The sequence below is a fragment of the Corapipo altera genome, unplaced genomic scaffold (genome assembly GCF_003945725.1).
Source record: "Corapipo altera isolate COAL_440 unplaced genomic scaffold, ASM394572v1 77, whole genome shotgun sequence".
NCBI classification, from domain to species: domain Eukaryota; kingdom Metazoa; phylum Chordata; class Aves; order Passeriformes; family Pipridae; genus Corapipo; species Corapipo altera.
In genome coordinates, this window is record NW_020885150.1 from 1 (window position 1) to 9541 (window position 9541).

General features: G+C 48.1%; 1 long non-coding RNA gene across 1 annotated transcript; it reads right to left on the reverse strand.

Annotated features, from left to right (window-relative positions):
* Positions 1–1582: 1582 nt before the first annotated feature.
* On the reverse strand, positions 1583–9328 carry LOC113960569. Its single transcript, XR_003532059.1, has 4 exons — positions 8969–9328; positions 8092–8346; positions 3322–3633; positions 1583–3236 (listed from the first exon to the last, which is right to left on the reverse strand). It is a non-coding gene; the product is annotated as an uncharacterized LOC113960569 (long non-coding RNA).
* Positions 9329–9541: the final 213 nt, after the last annotated feature.

A 9541-nucleotide genomic window follows, 5' to 3' on the forward strand; every position in this document is an offset into this window, starting at 1 on the left:
TAGCGTGAATTCCCTATAAAGAATCCAAAGAGCAGAAAAGCATTTCTTCTCCCAGCAAAATCAAGGCACTTGGGCTACACCTGATTTTTTTGCAGTGCTGGAACCGCCCCTACCCCCCCTCCCTTCCCCACTGAGGTGCTGCTAATTAACAGACTCCAAAATAATTTTAGGATTGGAGTATTTTATCATTATTTTTGGGGCTAGAGAACCTTGTGAAAACTGTTGAGTTTTGTTTTCCTTAAGGTTTTGACTTCTGGAGACATGCTGTTGTGCAAGGACCTATTTATAGAGTTCCTTGCAGCAGAAAACTCCAAACCAGGAGGAAATCCGCTTTCCTCTTCCCCCTGCACCCCAGGACAGCGGGGCTGAGCCCTTCTCACACAGGCACTTGGGGGGCTTTGGTTTAATCCTAAATTAGGGGGCCCAGGCAGGGGCAGGGTTTGGGGTGGAGCACAGGGGAGGACACAAAACGTTCAAGGGAGGCTTTAACAGCATGTCCACTCCATTTCTGGTGTTGGCACTCCTGGTATTGAGGTGACCCTGGTGAAGATGCTGCCAGGTCCTTACAGCCCCACAGCCATGTGTGGTGGGAGGAGGAGAAGGCATTAACCATCAGTTAGGGGGAGTTGGGTTAAAATCATGTGATTTTTTGGTGTTTATATGGCCTGGCTGCTGTGTGAGCCCCACCTGCTTGGTTCTTTCCACCCTTGGGGCGTGTTCCCAGCAGGGACAGGGACATCTCTACTGCTGGTTGAGTGACAGGAGGTTTCTTGGCTTCAGCTCCTGAAGCCTCCCCTGAACATGGTGAGTTGGAAGGGTTGGGGTGAACACATACACTGTCCTGGGGGATTTGCATCTGGGGTCATGATGCTGGTAGATCCATCGAGCTGCCAAATATTCCCTCGGAGTATTTGTGCTGAAAGTGCTCTCTTCCCACAGTGTCCCAGAGGGAACTCACCTTTCTTCATGTTGCTTCCTGGTTGCTTTCTACTAAAAGAAGGTGTCTGTCGCTCTGTGCCAATGATCAGGGATGATGTTGCTGCCCCACCAAGATGTGCTGTGGGATCCTGGCCAGTCAGTCAGGTGGGAGTCCCAGATATCCATTGAATATAAGCTTGGCCAGCCTGTTCACCGCCCTCCTGGGCAGAGGCTGCCCTTCTCCTTGTGCCAGGAAGCACTGGAGAAACTAAATATTGCCTGGGCTGCTTTCTGAGCCCCAGTTGGGGTTAGTGGACCCTGGAAGTCCCTGTGTTCTCCTGGTGCTGTATCCATTGTAAACATGCTTATAGCAAGGACTGTCCAGGGCAGAGAGAACCTAAACCTGCAGCCCTTGAGCTGATTGAGGGTGAAGGAGTAGGTTGAGGCTTCATGTAGAATTTGTGTTGCCTCAAGAAAGCCCCTCTTGCCAGTTAAAACACATGGTCTCAGCTGCTTGGCCAACCCAGTCTGCCCCACATCCTCATTGTGTCCTGACTGTGGCTTCCCTTTCATGCTCAGGGTTTTGGTCAGACAGGAACAGCAGCCACCCTTCTGGAGGTCCCAATTCACCAGCCAAGCTGACTTCAAGGCAATAAAGACACTGTTTTAAACAAGTCAAACCAAGTTTATTTTCACAAGAGAGTATCTCCAGTAATATTTTATTCATGGCTTCCAGCTCACACAGTTTCACTGCTTGAGATTCTCTGCATTAACATTGATGCCATGGAGGGGGACTGAGCTGATTCCACCTGGGACACACGGGATTAGTTCTTTTTGAGGGATTTAGTTCTTAAATATGAAGTGTATATGCCGCTCTGTTCCCATGCTTGTGGTGCTATTTTGGCACCTTCCAAGCAATTTGTGGGCAGAAGCTCTGCCCCTTAGCATGCAGCTAGAGGATAGTAATGCAGCTAAGAGGACCAAGCTGTAGTTTTGCACAGCAAGTCTCCAGGAGTGCTGAAAAGCCAGATTTATGGAGAGAGGGCTGCATTCCTTCCCTGCTACACACTGCAGCATCTCCACCCACCAGCTGTGTCCCAGCCTCGCTGCAGCTACACCCCATCCCAGCAGAGGAGCCTTAAACGAGCTGCTTCATTCTGGGGAGTCCCACAGCCCAAGCAGTCAGGGCTGGCTTGTCCCTGTGTGTTTGCTCAGGGTGAAATTTGAGGGCTCCCATTTCTCTTTGCAGCTCCCTCCCTCCCACTTCATCTGAGAAGGTGTCCTCTGCTCGCCCTCGCTCCCAGGTGTCTCGGGTCTCACGTGTCTCCCTGGCAGTGAGATGGTCCTGATAATGGCCTGAAATATCCTTTGGTCTTGTAGAACTGGTGCAGCCCTGATCGTGTTACAGCTCCACTCATGATCTTGATCCTGCTTACTTTGGAAAACGGCAGAGGGATAGTCCCATCTGCTCCTAAGAAAGAGAGGAATTAACAATTCCCTGTTCCTTGCCAAGGGCCAGAGCTCTGAAGCATGACCTCTTCTCACATGTCTGTTGTCAGACGTGCTACCTGCCTGGGAGAACCCAGAAAGATTAGGACTTGCTCCCTTTGGCTCATGTCTCTTCCTTATTTGTCTCACTTCAGGACAAGTTTTTAGTCTGAATCGTTGGCTTATCCTGTGTAAATACCCAGGAGCCCAAACCTCCTTGCCAGGGTTTGCATGTCAGTGAGTTATGTTGATAGGAATTATCAGATCACAAAGAACCACCCTGTAACTCCATACCATGGGACAGCTGGGAACTTGTCCAAAACAAAATGCACTTCCTGAGCAGGGGCCAAGCAGCCAGATCTGCTCAGCTCCCGGGGCTCTGAGTCCACAGGGTAAGCTTGCCCTTGGGTCTAGCTCTTAACCCAAACTTCAGAATTGGGTGAAACCAACTTAAGTTGTGAGCTCAAATCTGTCCCATTTGTACCAAAATATCTGCTCCCCTCCAGCCCTGACAGACCAGAAAAGAACAACAGATTTAAACACTTCACAACTGGAGCTCATCTCCTGCAAAAAGGGAGTAGAATTGAACACCAGGAACTGATGCACAGACCCATTTCACAGTTTCTCCTGCACCCATTAAACAGAGGTGGGTCTGCAAGCAGGTGCCTCCATGCTCAGGTGCCTGAGGCACGGAGCAGTTCCTGGAAGAATGCAATCCTGGCTGCTGTAAGAGAAGACCCACTGAGCTGTTCAACAGTGCCACGCTGTGTTTTAGGATCCTCAACAGAAAGAAGCGATGCCTCAGGAGCTCCTCCAGCGCTTTTGCTGCTCTTTAAGGAAGGCAATAGACTGTATAGTTATCACCTGAAATGGGATCAAATCCCTCCCACCAAACTATACAACCTACTACCTCACCTCCACAGAGCAGAACGGAGGACTCGCCCGACTCAGGGACGCTGCAGATTCACAGATTTGCTTTCCTTGCTCCACCTGCCTCCACACTGGGTGTAGAAGTAGATGATGAGAACTTGGTGTAGAAGTAGATGATGAGACCTGAAGACCTGACTGTCTCCTTAGGAAAGACAGTAGATTGTATAGTTAGCTCAAAGGGAGGACCAGACTCCACAACTATTCAATCTACTACCTCAGCCTCAAGGACAGCTTGGGACCGTGGCAGCCTGAGGCACTGAGATGATCCTTATCCAGGCACCTGCTCCTCTGTGGCTCCTGTGAGGAGAAACACATGAAAAATCATCAGAATTCATCACGTCAGGGGAAAGGAGAGTCATATCCAACCTTGTCCTGGAGCGCTCCTTCCTTCTTTAAACCTCCTGCAGTCCACTTGGACTAGCCCTTACCTTGCAATCTCACTGGCTGCAAACTTTATGCACCCAAGGGCGTACGGGAGCAGCAGCCCTGCCCTTGGAGCCTGGGGCCACACATGGAGATAGCAGAGCTCTCGAGAAACTGCAGCAACGCCAAGCACAGCCAGCCAGGCTGACCTCACCTCCTGAACACACAGCGTATCTAGAACAAACCTGCCAGGCCAGATAAGAGAATCCATCAATTTAGCTGCTGTGCACTCCAGGGAATTGAGCAGATTAGAAATAACTGAGTACAAGGAAGCTTTTAGGCTGCAAATGTAATGGTATCGAGTACATCAAGGCAGATCTTATTTCCTAAACAAATGAGTGCAACATGCAGCCGTGCTGTCCCTCTAATGCTGCAGCCCAGCCAGGAGGTATTAGCATGGATCCAGACAGACTGGCTTCCCCCCAAGCCCTTGGCTCACCTTCTGAGACTTTCTCATTCTCTGTACACCCAAATACAGATGCAAGGTATTAAGCTGGTAGTTGAAAAGAAACGTGTGAGGTTCTTTTGCAACGAGAAAGAATTCCCCTTGGAGATTAAAGGAAGCCATAATGATGAGGGAGCCACCAGTAGCACGCCAAGCACGTGCATCACAGCAGAGACCCAAAGACAACTTCCCATAGGAGCTCAACAGGAGATGTCCCCAACCCCCTCAAATGTGCTGCAGTGAGAGAGGAGGGGGCTAAGGCAGAAGTCCCCAAAGGGACAAAAGCTGCCTAATGCTTTGTGCCTCCACAGATAACAACCAACAGCCTTAAAAAGTAAGATTCCCAAAGGTTTGGTGAACTACTGTAGCTGGAATCCTTGTGAGAGTTTAGGGTGGCCTGGGGTACAAGGGAATCTTTGCAGCAGGTTTGGGAAGTACCCCATTCCTTTGCAGAGCTTTCCACGAGTCCTCCTCACTGGCATCCAACACAGCCCAGGTAATTCTCTTAATTTCCTTTGACAAACTGATCCTTCACAAGGAATGACCCACTGTACCAGGCCATCTGGCCCAGGCCTCTCCTGGTGTGACAGGGTACAAACAATGTCAAAAAAACAAGGTGGCAGGGCTGATTCCTACAGCATTTAATACCCAGCCCATCCCAAACAGCCTGCTGACAGGAAATACTATTTTTCCTGTTTTATCAGCATAGAAAGTGGTGCACAGAGGTTGCTCATCGTTCTCAGCACGTGCAACACCAGCCATGGTGGCAAGAAAACCAGTGGATGCTGCACTGGTAGAGGACTGGTAGAGGAGATGGGTGGCCCAGATGATTCCTGGGTGGTACACAGAAGCAGAGGATGCTCCTCCTTCTTGGTGCTGAGACTTTTGGCAACTGACCTAGAGGAACAATTTTTCCTGATTCCCAATCTGGTGGCTTATATTTTAAGCATATAAGCCAGATGTCTAGGCCAGCCATTTAAAAGGTCACTCTTGATACCATTGCAGAGTACAGGCATTTGGGCCAATCTCAAACCGTGGGTGGGAAATTACATTAAATAACTCTGAGATCACACAGATGTAATTATACATGGAGAGAGGAAAAAAAATCCCTTCTGACTTCTATAAGTAATCCTGAAAACAGAAGATTTAATTATAATAATTGTCTTAATGAATATAGGTTTTGGGAATACCCAGCTGCTGACTCTGCAATCCTGATCTTGCCAGGATCTGTGAAGAAAGGAGTCAAACAGGAGGATTTTAGAAATACTGTGCTCAGTAAGGATCACTAAGAGCATCCTCCCCTTAGTATCACTGTCACACTTGTTTGTCCCATACAAATTGCAGAGACAGCTACACCCTCTCCTGATGGCTCATGGTCTAAACCACCAAGACAAAAGATGGGGAAAGAAGGGGAAGCAGAGAGATGTGAAAATTTCCCAAAGATCACACAGAGAGTCCATGGTGAAGCCTTGGGAAGTCTGGCTCCAATTTCTGGTCACACTGCCAGGCAAAGGTTTACCTGGGCCAGCCTAACCAGGTTAGGACAGGAGAACATCCACCTCTCCCGACTGTCTTTGACAGCTCAGTGGTAAAACCCTGCTGGGGTTTCACAACAAGGCATTATGAATTAGTCATATATCCATTCAGCCACCAGATCTGTGCAAACTCCATATCTACCAAGATTCTCAGCAAAAATCCCACGACAATCACTGAAATGAGCCTCGTGGGTTTTTTAAGCCCATTTTTTGAAGATTTTCAGATACTTGATTGTCAAGAACTGGACCTCTTTGAAAAACACCTTTTTCTGTGCAGGCTTTAAGGTAGCAGCTCTGTAATTTTCCCCTTCCAGATTCATAGGAATCCTTCAAAATGCCAAAATTTTATTTTTGTGAAAACACTTGGTCGGTCTGTTTGAGACTGCAGGAAGTTCCCTGTGCTCAGAGCATGTCACCACATGGTCTTGCTGTCTAGAGGTGCTTGTAGGGGTGAGGAAAATTAGCAGGTAAAGAATTAATATGTTTCCTCACAGCAAGATCCTCCAGGCCGGCATAAAAATGGTATTTCCAGTCCAGCTTTCAGACTCCATTTTAGGATCAAGAGGTGACCTAAACTGTTCCTCATTTAGCAGGGCTCAGGGTGGCTCATGATGACCCCAGCAAACAACCCAAGGTGGTGCCCCCAAATTTCGGAGCATCTACAGACCAAAGATGCTCAAGCACAGCCAAATCTCTGCCTTTAAAACAGGGAAGGAGGGAGCCCACCTTGGAGAGTAGCTGGAAAGGCTCCGAAGCTTTGAGGAGCTGATCTGGTTTATTAAGGAGCACTGAATGAAATGGAGGAGGGGGGGAGGAGGAAACCATAAAACAACAAAGTCGCTGCTTTAAAAGCTGACACTGCTTTCAGCCTTTGTGTAGCAGCGGTCCCACGCGCCAGTGCCAAAACGTGCTGGGGACAGGCAGGAATTCTCAGCGGGAATTCCGGGCCCTGAGTCTCCAAGAGGATTTTCAGCCTCCTGGAGCACGGGCTGGGCTGGGGCAGGAGCGGCCCTGGCGTCCATGGAGCCACCCGGCGGCGCCGGCACAAAATGGCTGAAGTGGCCATTTTGTCCCCTTGGCTTTGCCTGGAGGGGACCCGGCAGTGGCTCCACGTCCTCGCCTCAACACCTCACCGGGACGGAAAAACACAAAGCAAACAGACCAGAAGGGGAAAAAGAAAAATTGAAACTCAAACCTAAAACAAGCGAAAAAGGAGCGTGGAAGGTTTAGGTAACTCCCCGATGTTGCCGGGATCTGCAGCCGCGTCCAGCACCGCTCGGAGCCGCGCATGAGGCAGTGAGGAACCCGCTCGCACAAAAAGCAGAAAACCACCTTGGGCCAACCCTTTGCCACGGGAAGGCAAAAAAGTGACATTTGCCAAACTAGCCACAGGGACAAGTTGCTTTTAACTTCTCCCAGGCCGCGTGAACCTCTCGGCAAAGCAAGGCTGACCGCCCTCCCAGGCACCCGATCCTAAAGTCTGTATTAAACATCGTGCTTCAAAACAGTTAATCAAAGGTACCGTGAATAGGAAAGGGGAAATGGAAGTAAAAATATTTCAAGTTCGATCCTGCAACAGCCCCTGCCTCTTAGCAATGCTTTTCCTCCACACACTTTAATGACATGGGGAGTATTTCACATCAACTTCATCGTGGCATTTCTTATTAAACAATTAACAGGTATCTCAATAAATAGCTGCTCATCTCTTAGGGGTTGTCTCAAGTCTGTTTCAAGTCCCATCAGATGTTTCTAAACATCTGGATTATCATTAATGAATCCGATATTTTTATCTACAATGCAGGCATCTGTAACTTGCTTGTTACGTGACTTATCTTTTATTAAACCTTCTTATTAGAGGTGGCCACAAAGGTAATGGTTTTTCTAAACGTTTGTGTATTTTCCTTGTAAATCTGCATATAATTCATCCTCTCCTGAAGGAAAAAAAAATCCAAGAATTTTTGTTACAAAAAACAGGCACTACTTATATTCCACAGAATTACTTCTCCAAATACTAAAAATAAGACAAAAAAATATCTTTCAGGCTTATTTTTACCTGTTCTGTACTCAATTCTATAGGTTAACTCAAAGATCTAAAGAAAGAAGAACCTTTTCTGTAATATTTTGTAAAACTCTTCTAATTAATACTGTTTTCCTCCTTGGAAAAGCTGCTCATGAAAGGTGCGTAGGTAACGTCCACCTCTAACGTAGATTTGGACCAAAATATTTAATTTTCAACACGAACCACCCGTCCAGTGCCCGCCCAAGCAGCCCCAGCTCCGGGACCACCATCACCCGTGCAATTCCCTGTATTGTCTGTTCATAAACAAGCCAAGGAGATATGGAGGCAAATACCTTTCTGTGCAAAAAAAGCGATTTCACCTCTTTCTGCTCTCCTTCCCAGCTCCTCTCTGAAAGTGTCTGCTTCTCTCCACATGTCTGGACAGCCACTCAAGGAAAGGTAGGACGATCACTCCAACAATGCTGCCTTATCAGAGCCCGATCCCCCCACGCCACCGGACAGAGATCTGCTCCTCGGAGCGTCCATGAACGAAACAACGTGACTACCACATCCAAGACATCCAGGCTACTGAAGGAAATGCAGAATCACTTGGGGAAAAAAAAAAATCGCTTTTATTTGGCACAAGTTCTGGTATTTTTGCCACGTTTCTGTGCAAAATTTTATGGCAACGCCACCAAGTTGCCTTAAACTTTCAAGGCGTGTTACTGTTGATGGCGTCTCTGTTGTGTATCACACCTTAACGTGTGCAGGATACACACAGAGTGCAGTAAACAGGTTGTTATCACAGTTCAGCTCCAGCCTTGGGAGAAAAGCAAGGGCTTAAAAAGCCAAGAACAGCTATTGCTTTTAATATTTAAATTGAGATTCTTTTTTTTTATTCCTGAGATGAAAACTTTCAAGGCAAGGAGGCAATAAACAAAATAAACCAAAAAAAAAAAAAAATCCCTAAAAAAAATATCCTCCGGATTACATCAGCTAAATCCAGGCACTGCCAGCTCAGTGGAAAGGTCAGATATCGTATTCACCAAAAACAAGAGGACACACAACAGGTTAAAACGCTACCGTCCGGCAATGACCGGCTCTGATCATACCAAGCCGATGTGTAAAACCATCCGCCCGTCCAAAAAAACAAATTAGACAACAGTGCTCTCTGGTACTTTATAAATCCAGGAGAAAGGAGGGCTGTTTTATTGAATATAGCGAACAAACCTTTCCGTCCGGCTATTCCGTGCAGCCCCTGCGACTCTGCGTGCACCGAGTAGCCTTACGCTGCTAACACAAAAGCTCACTTTGGCAATTCCAGGCATTTTCAGTGCTCAACATACGCCAAAACTACCCACTCCCTGACTTTGGGCTCGTTCCAAAAGGTCCTTTTTTTTTTTTTTTGCTTTTTTTTCCCTCTCTCTCTCTCTCTCTCTCTCTCTCTCTCTCTCTCGCTACAGCCGGTGCCACGTAGAGACGGGAGAGTTGGGCTCGAATATGGCCGCAGCCTCCAAAAAAGAGCCAAGTCCCAGCGTCCCGGCTTCCCCCTTCCAGACGGAAAACAAAATGGCCATGGAGCAGCCATTTTGTTTGCTGCGGGATGGGAGGGAGAAGGGAAGGGAGGGGAGACGCAGGCCAGGAGGGAAGGATGGGGAGGAGAGGGAGGGAGAAGGGAGGGCGTCAATTCGGCAGGAACCCAAAAGCTCTGCAGCGATGCCCGGGCGCGTCCTCCCTTCCTCCCGTCCAGCCCTGCAGAAGGACTGGGGTGGAGGGATGGACATGGAGTCAGCTTTTCCAGCC